The following is a 16,492-nucleotide window of genomic DNA, read 5'->3' on the forward strand; positions in this document are numbered from 1 at the left end:
GTACTGAGACCGGACATATCGTCATATGACCAGGCAAATATGTCCTCATATTCCTTTAAGAACTCCGTGTACTCTTTCTTTTCTGATGGTGATAGGTGAACACTGATGCGCGTTTCCTTGACATTCTCTGTATCACCCAGGTTGATGACCTCAGTCTCGTCCAGGTTAGACTTAGGTCTATTCTCAAATACCTCGGCCTCTTTAACGATCTCTTCTGGTATTTCATCTTCTTCTGAGTCTATATCCGTTTGTTGCGTTACCTCGTCGCATGTCACGTTCATCGGTTCATCAAGGTAAGTAATAATAATGCTCGAAGCTCTCCGGGCCCTGGTGGTTCTGACGGACCAATTGTTGAGGCGGTCTCCTCGGTTCACTGTCTGTATGAAAGAGCCTTCCTCCCCTTCCTCCTTGAGAATGACGTGACAGTCCATATTGTGATCTTCCAAGAACAGGTTCTTCATTGCTGCTAATGCTTCATCTTTCTCCGACCCATATATGACGTCGGTCGGCCGGAAAGTCTGTTCCAGGCGGGGTATAGGGTGCTCCAGCGGATAGTAAGGGCCGCGCCATGGTGGCGACCAGTTCTGGAATTCTTCCCAAGTATAACCGTACCCTAACCCAAAAGTGGTGCCATGCTTCTTCAGTTTGATAGGCTTGGTGATTCCCTGGAGATTTTTGCCGAGCCCTTTGCCCGGTTCATACCCGCTCCAGTTTAGTATACACTCTATCTTGCTATCCCACCACTTATCTTTGTCCACGGCGTTGACTCGCTCAATCTGGTGGTAAGTTTCTCCTCCTAGCTTCCTTCTTCCTTCAATTGCTAGGATGGTTTGGTGACTCCACTCGAACTTTACTGCCTGGTGTAGGGTTGATGCTACGGCTCCAGCGGCGGGAATCCAAGGTCGTCCCGGTAGTAAGTTGTAGGATGCTGGGATGTCTATTACTTGAAAATCAACATCGAACCAAGTTGGCCCCATTTGCAAACATAAACTAATCTCCCCAATAGTGGACCTTTGGGAACCATCAAAAGCTTTGACGTTGATATCCCCATCCTTGATTTCATGCAGACTTTTCCCCAATGTTCTGAGGGTCACCAATGGACAAATGTTGACGCTGGACCCTCCGTCAATCAAAGTCCTGGTGATGAAATAGTCCTCACATTGCACGGTGATGTGAAACGCTTTGTTGTGGCCTAAACCTTCAGGGGGTAACTCATCCTCGTGGAAAGTGATCTTATGACTCTCCAATACCTGCCCGACCATGTTTGCCATTTCTCCTCCAGTTATATTGCTGGGTACATACACCTCGCTTAGTATCTTCATCAGAGCGTTCTTGTGTGTCTCGGAGCTCTGCAGTAGAGGTAGGATGGAGATCTGCGCCGGTGTTTTATTTAATTGGTCGACAACTGAGTATTCTTTTGCCTGTATCTTCTGTCAGAGATCATCGGGCCCAGTTTTGATAGGCCGTCCAGAGGCCTGCTTACTTGATTCAACTAAGTGCTCCGGAGTATAAACCCTGCCGGTCCTGGTCATACCCTGCGCTGCAATTGCTTCTCCAGACCTAGTCTTTCCCTTCCTTCTTGCCTCGACGGTGTAATCCCAAGGTATAGCCTGTGTATGGAACGGTGTTACGACTGACATTGCCACAGGAATGGGTACTCTTACTTTGGGAGGCAACACAGCAACTTCGAATGAAGCAGGTGCTTTTGGAGACCCAAACTCATCCTCAATCGGCTCTGCGGCCCTTTCAGATGACGGAGTTTCAAACTCGAGAGGCACAGACATGTTTACTTCAGCATCCCTAGAGGGCTGGATCTGGACTATAATCGGATTCAGTGCGATGGCTGGTATCTTAGGCTCGTCACCATGGGCAATTAATCCAATTGATCTCTTGGGGTCCCAATCGTCTTCCACTTCAATCATATGCACACCACCACCCTTATGATTAGGCAAGGGATTGTTTCGAACGTTGGGAGCAGGTTCCTTGGCCACTATGAGTTTGTTGTCAATTAGAGCTTGGATTTTGTCTTTCAGAGATCGACACTCATCAATGGTATGCCCTTTCATGCCGGAATGGTATGCACAGGTTTTATTTGGGTTGACCCACTGGGAATGATTATCTGGAGTTATGGCGGGGATTGGGGTGACGTAACCAGCAGCTTTGAGCCTTTCATATAGCTGGTCGATTGGCTCGGCGATGGCGGTGTATCGCTTAGGAGCTTTGCGGTCAAAGTTAGGGCGTGGCCTGGGGAAGTTTTGGCGGGTGGGAAGTGATTGGTAGTGGGCATTATAGGCTTGGTAGACGGGTGCAGTTTTGGAATATCTTGGTGAGGTAGGTTGATATGTGGGGGAGGGGGATGATTGGTAAGCAGGTGATGGAGTTTGGTGAGAGGGTGGAGGTGCTTGGTAATTGGGAATAGGCTGGTATGTGATGGGGGGTACCGGGTAGGCTTGGTATTTTATTGGGGACTTGGTTCGCCGTGCAACCATCACGGTACTCACGTCCTCTTCAATCCTTTCTCCCAGCTTGATGATATCGGAGAACTTCTGGCCCTCTATCAACATTAACCTCTCATAATACTGTGGATCTTGCGCTCGGACGAAAAATCGGTTCATCTGCTCTTCCTCTAAGGCCGGTCTGACCTTAGCAGCCTCGGATCTCCATCGAGTAGCATACTCGCAGAATGTCTCAGTAGGTTTCTTTTTCAGATTCTGGATGTAGAAGACATCTGGTGCATTTTCTGTATTGAATCTGAACCTATCCATGAAATCGGAAGCCATTACTACCCAGCTTGTCCACTTCTTGGAATCTTGGCTTATGTACCAAGATAGCGCGTCGCCTTTCAAACTTCTCATGAAGAGTTTCATGCGAATCTTTTCATCTCATCCTACGCCGACCAGCTTATCACAGTAGGTCCTCAAATGGACCCTGGGGTCTCCTGTGCTATCAAACATTTCGAACTTGGGAGGTTTGTACCCCTTGGGAAGTTCAACGTCTGGCTGGATGCAAAGATCCTCATAATTCAGTACTCCAATGCCTTTGTTTCCTTCAACACCTTGTACCCGACTGGTCATTTTCTTGAGCTCGGCAGCCAAGCTCTTGATGAGAGAATCTTTTTCATCGGATTCTGGTGTCTTTGTCATGGGTTTGGTGTAGTGTGGCAAGGTTTCCACATATATGGAAGTGTGGTGGGGATGATCATTTGATGGTTCAGGAATGAGGAGTGGAGTGTTGTTGGGATGTGTGTTGCAATGAGTAGCGGGCTGTTTCTCCGGCTTTGGGATGGGGTGTTGAGCATTGGGAAAGTTGATGTCTGGAGTAGTGAGGGAGAATGACAGACTTTCCAAGTTCCGAACTTGGTCTAGTTCTTCTTGAAATTTCAGTAACACCTGTTCAAGTTGAGCGGCACTTTCTTTGGATACCTGAATACCCTGAGGAACCTCTACCCTTTCAACCGAATTCTCTTTTCTGGCGTTGTCCAAATCTTCCATTTTTGCTTTGCCCCTGTTTTTGATAGGACTTGGAGGAGGAGGAGGCAGAGGGCCCTTAGGTCTTGTGGAGTAGGATAACGATGCCAGAATGCACGAACTAACCTTTTTGGGAAGGGGAATAAAAAATAAAAGTAAAAACAACACAAAGGTAACAAGTTAGTACGGATTCTGTGAAAGAAATATTGTAGTATTTAAACACATAGTACAAGAATATAAATCGTGTCCTAAATTGGGTGCCTCGTTGTGCCCGAGGTAAGCCTAGCGACAAGTTGATTTGGAGAACTTATAATGCTAAATGCCTCATTTTATTGATAAAAATGAGACGAATCCCAAAACGACACTAAAATTGCATAAGGTAAAAAATGTCACTAATGGCCATTGGCCTTATTACATTTCAAAGCAGAAAAGAAAAGAAGCTCCTAACTATTTGGTCCCGCAAGGACCTTCCCCAGACTCAGCATCTTTGGCTCCATCGAACAGCGTCACCAGCTCACGTAATCCCAGCGGCAGATAAGCCCTAGCCAAATGTCCTCCTTCATTTCCTTCGGCGTTTTGGCAATTCTCGATCCTCCGAATGAACTTCCCTTCCAGCTCTACTAACCCTCGCTCCAAATGCCCCAGGCGCTTGTTGGCTCTGACAGCTATATCCTTCAATTCCTCAATCAACTTTTGATTTGCCTCTTGAATCTCCTGATGCTCGCTCTCGCACTCCCTGATCCTCTTGCGCAACTGGTTGTACTTAACCTCTATCCAGCCCTTTTGTCGATGACCCTGTGACCTCGAACATATCCGGGCTGTCCTAACCCAGCATGATCTTCTTCTAGCCAACCTAGATAGTACAAGGTGTAACCGGCATGATACCTGTCAGGTTCTATGGAATCCCTCTCTAGGACGACCTTGCTGTTCCACATTTGTTGGGCTTGACATTTGTATGGGCTATCGTCGTCTTGGAAATCAGCCCTGAAATGACTCATCTTTTCTACCTTTGGTACGACTTGCTTTCTCCCCGCTTGCCTCATGACTCGGAGATGTACATAGGGATAAGTTCCCCTCAGACCAATGAGTATGAGAAATGGGGCGTCCCGAGAGCGGATGATGAATTCTCCAGTGGGGAACCATTCGAACATCCACTGTACCTTGTATTCTTTCAAGTTTTCAAACAATTCCACCCATCCTCGAGCATCCCCTGGCCGAGCAAACATGTCAGGCATGTAGTTCATTCTATTGGGATGGTGAAAGGCTATATGATCATTCCACGGCCTTCGCGGAAGCTCTTGGTGGTATCGACCCTTTTGGAGATGTTCTATGAGCCGGAGTTGGAGTAATAAGTTGCAACCCTCAAAATGACTGGCCCCTCGTTGATAGTTTTCCAAAGCTCGGTAGATCTCCGCAACAATCATGGGCACTATGCTGAAACGTTGCCCTTCAATCCCCTCCATTAGTGTCTTGGTGACCATGGCTAGTATGGTGTGGATCCTAGCCTTCTTCATGGGAAACACTATCATCCCCAAGAAACAGAACATGAAGATGAAAACCCTCCTGTGGATATGCCCCAATGAGGTGAGGGTGAATTCGTCTGGATAGGTGCGGTAAGACTTACTATGACCATACCTCTCGTATAGGTAGTCGAAGGGAATATAGGAATCATTCAAACAAGTCAAATCTGAGTTTTTCTTCAACCCCATCATTTTGAAGAAACCTTTACCTTGCGGTTTTCTGGCATGAGAAAACCCGGAGTCTCCCAAGGAATACCGGCTAACCCTCCTATTTCCTCGAGCAACGGGGTCATTTCAAGGTCCCCAAATCGAAATACCGATCTATTACTGTCCCAGAATAAGGTCGCAGCCACTATAATTTTGTTGTCCGGCTGAATTTCCAAAAGAGAGGGAAAGTTTCCCAAATACTTGCGGACGAGAGTCCGGTCACTGGAATGAAGGTCTTCCCACCATCTTAGCAACCTCGGGTGAATATTGGTTACCATGCCGAATCTGGGAACTTCGTGCCTCATTTTCTGCAAAACAAAGCGTTAGTCCCCTACCCCCACCGAACTCGACTATTTAAATCAATAATTGGCATAAACAGCATTTATATCTCCAAATAAATGCACAGAGTATGGTGTTGTCCGTTTGGGTCCCAGGGGAACCCAGTGGACTTTGGATAAGGCTATCCTAAAGAGTCATTATGTGGACAGCATAACTGACTCGACTAGGTTTGGACAGTGATGCATGAACAGTTAAACAGGATAAGGTTTCTATGGGGTGCTAGACAGGTACCCTTGAGCGGACAACTCAAGAGGGAAAGGCACGGAACCGTCAACTGCACCGCTGATCGACTAGTTTTACCGCAAATACGCCTTTGCCAAAATTTAGGGGGTAATAATATTGGAAGAGCGCAACCACTCATCAAGCGTTGCTATGGTATTTGTTTGGCACGAGTGGAATATGACGTTCAAGATGCAATTACAAAAAATGAAACAGATTGTCACGTATTTTCACGTTCATAATGGTTACAACAATTGCTCGAAAATTACAACGGTATTGAAAGAAAGCAGTAAATGAAAGCGCTAAAGAAAAAGGGAAAAAAAAGACAAGTTAGTTTCGAATAAAGGTATTAAACAAAGCAATAAAGAAAATAGTAAGGTCACATATAACATGAAGTGGTAGAAGCCTAAAGAATCCCCAGCAGAGTCGCCACGCTGTCGACGCCTACTTTTTCTAAAGCGAAATTGGGTTTACGATATTCGGGAAGACAACTCTATTCCCGTTTGGGAATTGGGTTTTTGGATTTGAAGATTCGCCACCTAATGATTAAGTGCATTAGGACACTAAGGGTTTTGAATTTGAAAACTAGAGTTCGGGTAAGGGTTAGAAATTATCTCGAGGGGAAGGTGTTAGGCACCCCTCAAGATCCACTAGTGTGGTTCCCGGCCATGCTATGTTGTGACTTTACAAATAATCAATCAAGGCTCAAATAAGGACTTGCAATTAAATTGAAACTTGTGAAAGTAAGTAGAAAGAGAGCAGAGATTTGAAAGGTCTAAACAATTCTAAAGAGAGCAAACAAAGACAAACAAAGGAAAAGGGATCCTAGGTTTATGATTAATATGGATCACTTCAATGCAATACCCAACAATCACTCCTCAAAGAGGGGTCGCACGTTATATTAGCGCATCGGTCATCATCTCCATATTCTACCCTTCCCACCCCGTGAAGGTTATTTAAACGTGTGGATTGGTCATGAATGCTTATTGCGTGCTATTACCCGTCCCGTCCTATAAGTCCTAGAGGGTATTTAGGACCACTATTCCTACAAGGTAAGCTCTAGGCTGAACCCCTAGGTTTAAAGGACAAAATGCTAGGCGACATACATAACAAGTAGGACTACACATAAAGGAACCATACAAGGGCAAATAAGAGGCTCACAGATCCCTCACAAGTAAACATGTAATTAGCACGCCTCAAACACATTTAAGGTCTTAAAAGAACGTGAGGTTAAAGATTAGTTTTAGCAGAAGGTTTAACCACAACTGAGTGACCCAAAGAGTGTTTGACTTGCAGAAATACAACTAAGAAAACAGTTGAGTAACTAAAGGTGAGGGAACTGTTAAAACATCGTTTTAAAAAAGGGATTTGAAAATACAATAGTTTAAGTAAACAAGTATCAAAATAGCGTGATCCTGGGCGGAAAGGTACCAGTAATTTAAAAGCTTAATAGAGCACGAATCAGGAAATTAGTGAGAGCATATAAATACGAAACAGGTTTCCAGATAAATAGATTTTCAGTAAAAGAGTGGACTTCAGAGAGACAGATAAAAGAATTGGGAAAGTTAAAAGGTTGAGTAGCTTGAAACTAGTAAAAAAAAATCAATCATCTTTATTATTATTGGGCCTAAAGCTTGCCTAGGCGATGTATGTATTGCCTTCTTGTCTTAAAAAAAAGTGGTGAACATGCATATTGATTCTAGTTTTAAAGAGAAGACACAGCCAAACAAACTTGTGTTGTTAAATTAAACAACTAGTGAGGCGTTCAGCAATTGCAACCCTAAATAACATGATGTCTAACGCACATAAACCTTCTAATGCATGGTCTCTAAATGCGGTAGTAGTTTCATAACAGTTATTTGTTGATTACTAACTGATCGCAAAGTGAGTATAACAATCTGAAAGTAAAGAGCCTAAAATAGGATATCTAGGTGTAAGATGCATGTCCTACGCATGGCTTCTATTGCAATATTGGTAAGTAAAACCCTATAGACATGTTTTCTACCCATTAATTAAACTAAGCATGCATAATCCCTCCCAATTTCACTATAACCCCAATAAGTTGTTTACAAATTATTAGAAACCATGATAGCTGAATTACATAATGAAAAAAATAAAATAAGAAGCAACTCTATAGGGAGCTTTCAACCAATCCCAATCTTCCAACCTCAATTTTCGAGTTTCACAGCCTTGACCATGGTTTGGGTGCGGCAAAGCTCCCTAAGGGCCCAATGGGGGTCCTTGGCCAATACCAGCACCCAAACATTACAAAAATGTTTGAACAAGTGCAGTGAGGAATTACCAGCCTTGTGCATCAAAGTTCAATGGGTACTCAAAGGTGCCCAAGGCAATGCTTACACGAAGGGGGGTAGAACCTAAACTCTAGGAGTAGTGAGAGTGATAGATATTTCTTTAAAGAAACTGAGTTGAAAAGCAGTTTTAAAAAAAGAATGATCCATGTAGAACCAGCTTTGAAAGAAAAACAATGGGATAGTTTTGACAAAACTCAGAAGCAAAATACCTCATATAGTTCCGGGCAGTAGACACAAACAGGGAAAAGGGGAGTGGGGTAAATAGTTCACATGTAACAACACAGTTGCACCTAGATACCAATGGAAAGCATTTCAAAACTTAGACAGTTAACAGGTTTCAACCAAAAGGGCTCATGATCACATGCTAAGAATTTCTGATCTCATTTGATTAACGGCTCATATTAGATTAAAGCTGGACCGGGTCATTAAATAGGATATGGGTCGGGTGATTTGAGGTCTGGGTCGGGGGTTTGGGGTTGAAATTGGGGGTTCAATTTGTGGTTAAAATTGGAATGTATAGGGGTTATAATTGAAATGAACGAGGCTAAATGTTAAACAGCCATTTCTTCCCTTTTTATTTTAATAAAAATAGTTAAAATAGTCTTAAAAACCAATTAAAAGCACTAAATTGAGTAATAACATATAAATGTTAATTAAAAAACACTGGGAGCGATTTTGTAATTATAAAATACTATTAATCGGAAAATAGGCTATAATTGCAATTATAGCAATTTAGCTTTAAAAATACCAAATAAATTATGTAAAATATGCAAAAAATCACCTGAATTATATCTGGGTGTAAATATGAGAATAAGATAAATTATTCACCAAAAATGATAGTCTGGAAATAATTATTGAATTTTGTACTATTAAAATAGACAACAAAGTGATTTTAAAATATCTTTAAAATAAGGAAAAATACCAAAACTCTTGGGTATGCTTATATATGCATGTACATACTATTTTGAGAATATTTTGAGTATATATAAAAGTACATAGGGAAAAATTTGGTATCAACAGCAGGTGCGAAAGTTCTGGCAGAATCATATAAGTCGAGGGTTAGCCATTTTCTTCATATTTTGAGTTTTGAACTTCGGATTTGGGAGCTTCTTTTGGGGTTTTTCAAGCAAATCGATTGGGTAAGTTTTCTTCACCTAGAATCTAACATATTCCATGATTTTATCTTCATTTTTATCATTTAAATTGTGTTTTGGGTTGGGGGAGGAGTTGGTTTTTGAAGAAAATTTCTAAAATGAAAAATTGTGATTCAAGGGACCAAATGGTATCGGAATTTGATAAATTTTGTATGGTTGAACTCGTATCGGAATGGGCATTCGATTTTTGTAAAATTTGTTTGGTTTCGAGGTGCAGACATGGGGGTCGACTTTTGGATCGATTTTTTGATTTCATTGAGACTTTATGATCCGGAATAGTTTCTTATGTGTTTTATTTGTGCTTTGAAGTTAATTTGGTTAGATTTGAGCCACCCGGAGATCTTTCACACGAGAAGTGCATTTTTAAAGTGTCGTTGTGTCGTCTTTGAGGTAAGTATCTTGCCTAACCTTGTGTGGGGGACTTCCCCTTAGGATTTGAGTCTTGTATGTTGATGGTAGTTCATGTACGCGAGGTGACGAGTGCATGCTCGGACTTATTTGTGGAAAAATTGGCCTTTTAGGGTTCTTAGGTCTTTATATTCACTGTGTAGGAATGTGTTCTTGACATGACTGAGTTTCCTATTTATTTGTTTCACCTCCACGTGCTTAATTGGAATTAATTGCTTCATGATTCACTCTTTTGCCTAGTTGACTCCTAATTGATTTAACTGAAGAATTTCGCCTCTCCTATTATCATGTTATCTTTTCATAGTTGCATATGTTAGTTGAGAATAATTATTACCCCTCCTGAAATTGTTTAGTTTTAAGTGAAGCTAAGATCATCCTCCCTAATTGAATTGTCGAATATCCTCGAAATTGTCCAATCTTAAAAGAAGTTAGATAACATATGTCCTTGTTGACTTGCCCTTATTTGGGACTATTTGACTCGTGTTGATTTCCTTGTTATTGACTTGTAAATTGTGGGATCGTCGCTATATATTAGTTTCCCCATTGTTGAAATGTTTTCCTTTATGCTAGCATTCTTTTCTGTGGTTACTCCTTGTGAGCTGGTTCTGCCGTTTCCTTGCGATTTATAGTCCTTAAGTTGATTTACTTGTCTTACCTTGTAATATTGTTATTTGTTGTTGTTTTATGTATTGTGGTGATGTACGTGCTTTCTGTTGTGTTGTGAATGTTGTTTTCGTTGGTTGCGCTGCATGCTTACTTTGGGACTACGGATCGGTGTTCCGGGAGACCCCCTACATATTTACTTTTGGGACTACGGGACTGCACCCGGGAGATTCCCCTGTACACATATATTGATTTGGACTGTAGTGCGGGATACCAAGAGATCCCCAACACATATATTGAGGATACCAAGAGATCCTCGGGATACCGAGAGATCCTTAGTACATATATTGGGGATACCAAGAGATCCTCGGGATACCAAGAGATCCCTAGTACATATATTGGGGACACCAAGAGATCCTCGGGATACCAAGATATCCCTAGCACACATATTTACGTTTGGGACTATGGGACGATATCTTGGGAGATCCCTTGTTAAAAAATCATTTTGTTCTGAGCTGATGTTTTCATGGATCCTGTCCCTGTGTAAACGTTATAGGTGTTGTCCGTTCCATTCCTTATACTTACTAGTTGGTATGAACTATGTTAGGACACTTGCACAAGCATACACATGTTTAATCACCCTTATCGGATAGGAGACTCCTTGAGATTTCTGAGTATAGACACACACCCTTGTTATTTTCCTTCCATGTGAGAATGACTCTTTTGGGGCACGTGAGTTGTCAGTATGATCAGGAGTTGTGATGAGAGCACTGGATGCCAAGTGTTAGGGTTCAGGTATTGTGACCTGTACTGTATGATTATGAGATGAGGTGTCACGGGGTGACTGATATGCAAGGTTATCTATCTGAAAAGATTATATTCGAAAAGCCTTTATTTTGAAAGAACTCTTTTTAAAAAGAACACTTATTTGAATGAAGTATATTTCGAAACATTTTTCTCTTTTATCACTTGAAGGGTTTGACTATTTGATTGACGCTTGCTGGTTAAGACTTAAGGTGGAAACTATCGGAGTTGTCGAGTTATGACTTGTCTTTACTGTATTTGTGATTTCGGATTTGGGTTGTATTCTCACTTACCTTTCCATTTTTTTTCTCCTTACGGTGTTTTCCCTGAGTACTTGCTGTTTTCCTTCCTTATTTTAATTACTGTATTGTTAGCCGTAACTTGTAGTCGCTATATAAATATCACGTTCTGTATATTAGACCAGTAGTTATCTTGACTGTTCCTCGTCACAACTCCAGCGAGGTTACAGTTGATACTTACTGGGCACCGCTGTGGTATGCTCATACTACACTTTTGCACATTTTTTTTGTGCAGATCCAGGTATTGTTCGTTAGTAGCTGTGCGGATTCTTGCCGAGGAGACTCAAGGTACTCCTGCTGCTGCGTTCGCAGGCTTCGGAGTCACCTTCCTTTTTTATAATCACTGTTGTACTTATTTTCCATACGGTTTTGTTTAGAAAATGTAGCAAAACTCTGTAGAGCTTATGGCTTGTACTACCGGGTTTTGGGAAGTTGTTCATTGTATAAAGGATTCATCTCAAAAGAATTCTAGCTGTTATTAGTTATTGTTGTTATTCCGCATTTTAGTTGTCTTACCTAGTCCTTAAGACTAGGTGCCATCAGGAAACCCAACGGAGGAAAAAATTGGGTCGTGACACCCAAAATCTAGTGTCATCGAGTACATGAGCTCTATAGAATAAGTAAATATGATCTGAGTCAAATACAATATTGTTCGAAAGACTAAATAGTGCTAATCATGAAATAAGGAAAATATACTTCAAGTCTTACGAACAGAACAGAAGTGCTACCTCGAAATCTCCTAAAATGTCTGGATCCGACTCTAGTAGCTACCATGATCACCAACACTTGGATTTGCACATGAAGCAAAGTGTAATATGAGTACAACCAACCCCATGTACTCAATAAGTAGAAGTCTAACCTCGTTATAAAAGAAGTGACTATGTTACACCCTATACTTTTGATGTCAATTGCCTTCATAGGTTTGTTGAGATTTTGGTCTAGCATTTCTCGCAAGACTGCACGAAGCAGCTGGGTTGATGCGGTGGCGAGCTGCGATGGCCGGTGCAGGCGACATATTTAGCACCCTTGAGGCGGTGGATTTTCTATTTTACCAGATTTTGCTTTAAAAAGTAGTGCAACCCCTTTCTCTTTCATTCTAAATGATCCCAACAGCTTCAGACTCTCCCAAAACACTCCCAAATTCTCTCTGGGAGTTCTCATATGATCCAAGGCCAAATCAAAGGCAAACCTAGTGAAATTAACGTGAAGGATTTCGTGATCATTATCTTATCATCTTTCTTCTTGTTGTGCTGAATTGGAGACTCCTTGGAAGTGATGTAATCTCAAAACTATGAAGGAATTCTTGTGCATGGATATAAACGCCATAGAACGTGTAAGAATTCGGGAAGCGTAATTAGCTTAAGTAACAAGGTATTTATGGCTACTTTATTTCTTGGAATGACTTGATGTAAATATTCCCTTTGAAATAATCTTCATATCGCACAATTGAATAGTTCTAAACATTCCCTGACAAAAGATTGATCATGTTCTCGTGTATTTGTTTCTTATGGCATTCTACTACACTCTTTCAAGGGTGGATGCTTCTAGGTAAACCTCCTGGCTGTCTCTGCACCCTTACCTCATTTATCACCGATCGATCATATAGGGGCCTTAGCTGGTGATCCGGGCTGTTTCCCTCTCGACGATGAAGCTCATCCCCCATCGTCTCACTAGCCGACCTTGACCCTTGTTATTTTGAGGTCATATCTAGTATTCAGAGTTTGACTTGAATACTATATATATATATATATATATAGTATATATATATATATATATATTAACGAGCGGCACTATTGTCGGCCAGGTTCGGCACCTATTGTGCAACGACTAATCAGTTGGGTATGATATAAGATATTATCGAGCCCATTATGGCCAGGTACAACGGAGTCCTCTATGAGGCCGGCTATGTTATGACATGATATGAGGTATTACCAAGTCCTTTAAAGGCCGATACGATGGAATCCTCTTTTAGGCTGGGTATGTTATGAGATATTACTGAGTCCTTTAAAGGTCGGGTACGATCGAGCCCAATAGATGTTGGGTGTGATGTGATGAGACATGAAACTTTAATGAGCTCTCTTGAGGCCGGGTACAACCGAGTCCTATTGAGGCCGAATACGACCAAGCCCTCTTGAGGTTGAGTACGATATGATATGATTGGCCCCACATAGCAGCTTAATATTATATTATATATCCCCATTTAGTGGCTTAACTTTTACAAAACATTCATATACATATGTTCATGGTTACAACAGTTGTACGCCCTCAGTGGCTTCCTTCAAAGTTCAGGTTGATTTTGGTGTCCATATCTTTGATATTATAACTTATGTTTACACATGTTATCGTCTTTACATATTCCTTACATCATTCGTAGTGACAAACTTTTTCTTGGGCTCTGTTTCCCTGCCCACGTGTACAGGTAGATCAGGTGACATACCTCCTCAGTATGGTGCCCATTTCAGGTATTGGTGGTCGCCCTCCACTTCTCTAATGTCGCCACACAGGAATTGATAGGTACTATTGTGTATACTTTTGCCACTTTGGGTACGGTGCGGTCGTGTCCCAGCCTATGTATCTACTATGATACTCTTAGAGGCTTGCAGACTAGTTCTCAGTGTGTATATGTATTATTACGTCCTTGTCGGCCTTGTTGTATGTATATATTTCGTTTTGGGGTGCATGTGGTTGCAAGTTATTGTGTATTTTTATTTTTATTATGATGTTCAGAGGCCTTATCGGCCCAAGTTCCATGGTGGAGGTTCTAAGTACTATTATTGTTTCACATAGGTCTTTGGGCATCGTGTACCGGACACACCCTCCCAAGGTTGGGGTGTGACAGACGAGATTGTAAAGGTACGATACTCATTTCAACAGCTAACAAACAACAATAACATTTGAAAAATAACAGGAACAACAGCTCAATAATAACATACTCAACTCTATCTGATTAAGGTGAAAATAATCCTGCTATCCAAATATAACAGTCAAGGCATAGACTTTAAAGGCATCAAATATCAAATAGCATAAGGAAAATATAACATTATACCTGCATGACAAGTATTCATACCATAATAAACAACATCACATTTTAATTATCAAGCAACGCAATCTCAGCACATACATAGTGCCTGGCACAATACCCCCTCAATCATACCCTTAGCACACCCACTGGCTCAAACCCCTGAATTATCACATGTACTCACACTCAGAACTCTATGAGTGCCTATCATAAGGCCCTTATTAATCACATATCAAGTGTCTGCACTCACAAGATTATACCTGACTTTGGTGGGGCAGATCCTAGCCCAAGCACTGATCGGATAAAAAGTCAACGATCCAAATCATTCAGTCCAATATAGGACCTGATGCAGCGTCCCCTCACAATCAATATCACACCCTACAATCAATGCAACTCAGCCCAGCATAGGGGCCTGGACACAGACGTGGCCTCACAATCAATCCCAACACGGCCTATGGCCCAAGATCAGTCATCAACTCGCCCAAGCCAAACAATTTCGTGGTTGGAAACTTGAAAGGTTAGAGAATTGATAAGTTTGAGTCATAGTTGACTTTTTTATTACCGAGGTCCGCTTGTGATTCCGAGCCTTGTGATAGGTTGATGTGGTGTTTATAACTTGTGCATGAAATTTGGAATCATTCCGAGTTGATTAGGCGTGGTTTGGCATGAATTTTGCAGCTAGAATTGATTAATTAATTATGGTTAAATTGAGATGTGAATCATGTTTTTAATGTTACTTTATGAGATTTGAGACCTCGAGTAGGTTCGTGTCGTGTTTTGAGACTTTTTGGTATGATTGGAGGGTTCCCGAGGTGAGTAATAGACCACCCGGAGCTTGAGTGTTGTCGTAGATATTCTGCTAGTGTCTGGTGTGCTTCGCGATCACGGAGCAGGTCTCGTGATCGCGGAGGCTTATTTTAAGGCAGATGGGCTGTCTTCTTTGTGTTCGCGGATGGGACATCACGTTCTCAGTGGGTTGAGTTCAGTATTCTTCACATTTGCGCTCTATGCTTCATGTTCGCGTATAGGTGAATCAGGCCGAGGGTCGACAGGAGATTGGTCTTCGCAATCACACTCGCAAGTGTTTTACCACATTTGTATTGGTTCTTCTGGAGGTAGCAGCAGGTTGTGCTTTGAGAATGTGAGGCTTGGGCCGTTCGTGAAGGGTAGTGCTGGCCAGACCCATTTAAGTTCTAATTTCGTAATTTTAGCCCGTCCTCTCATATTTGAACCCTATACTTGCAAAGGCGCTATTTTTGAAATAGACTTTCATACAAGACTTTGAGGTAAGTGATTTCTACTCATTTTTTGTATAACTTTTAGAATTTACTTGAACTATTATCACCAAAAACATGGAAATTTAATGGAAAATGGGGGGGGGGGGGGAGGGGGTTCCTACAACTTAAGAGAGTGAAAATTGACAACTTGAAGGTTGATTTGGACTTGATTTTGGAATTTAATCACATATTTGGACTCGTAGGGCTATGGGTAGTTAGGATCTACCCCTTGACTCGGGTTTTTACCATGTGGGTACGGGTTGACTTTTGTTGGCTTTTTGGGAATCAAACAAAGATCAAAGTTTTATTATCTAGAATTGATTCATATGGCTTTGTTTGATGTTATTGAATTGTTTTGGCTAGATTTGACTCGTTCAGATTGCTGATTTTAGAGGCAAGGGATTTTTGAAGTATTGATTCTCACGCCTTTGCGGTAAGTATCTTGCCTAAGATTAGTTTGAGGGTTATTTTCTCGTTGGCTATGATGTTTGTTATATGTAGCGGGTGACGCGTGTGTGAAGTGAAGAGCGTACATGTGTGCACCATTGTTGTTCATGATCTGGTTAGACGTTTGGCTATTATGTGCATTGCTTTGATATACTGTTTATTTGATTCCGTATTTGTTCTTCACTCGTTTGATTAGTGAGCTAATATTCATGCTAGAAATCATGTCTAGACTATGTCTTTATCTTGAGACATGAAAGAGCTATTTTTTCTATGTTCAGATGTATGTCTTAACTGTATTCATATTTTCAGTCACGATATTATATTAGCATATTATATTTCTATCTTTGTGCGTTCTTTATATGTTATCTCATATATTGTTCGTGTCCTTACTTGTGTGGCACGGGTTTGAGCTGAGCT

The sequence above is a fragment of the Nicotiana attenuata genome, unplaced genomic scaffold (assembly GCF_001879085.1).
Source record: "Nicotiana attenuata strain UT unplaced genomic scaffold, NIATTr2, whole genome shotgun sequence".
Lineage (NCBI taxonomy): Eukaryota > Viridiplantae > Streptophyta > Magnoliopsida > Solanales > Solanaceae > Nicotiana > Nicotiana attenuata.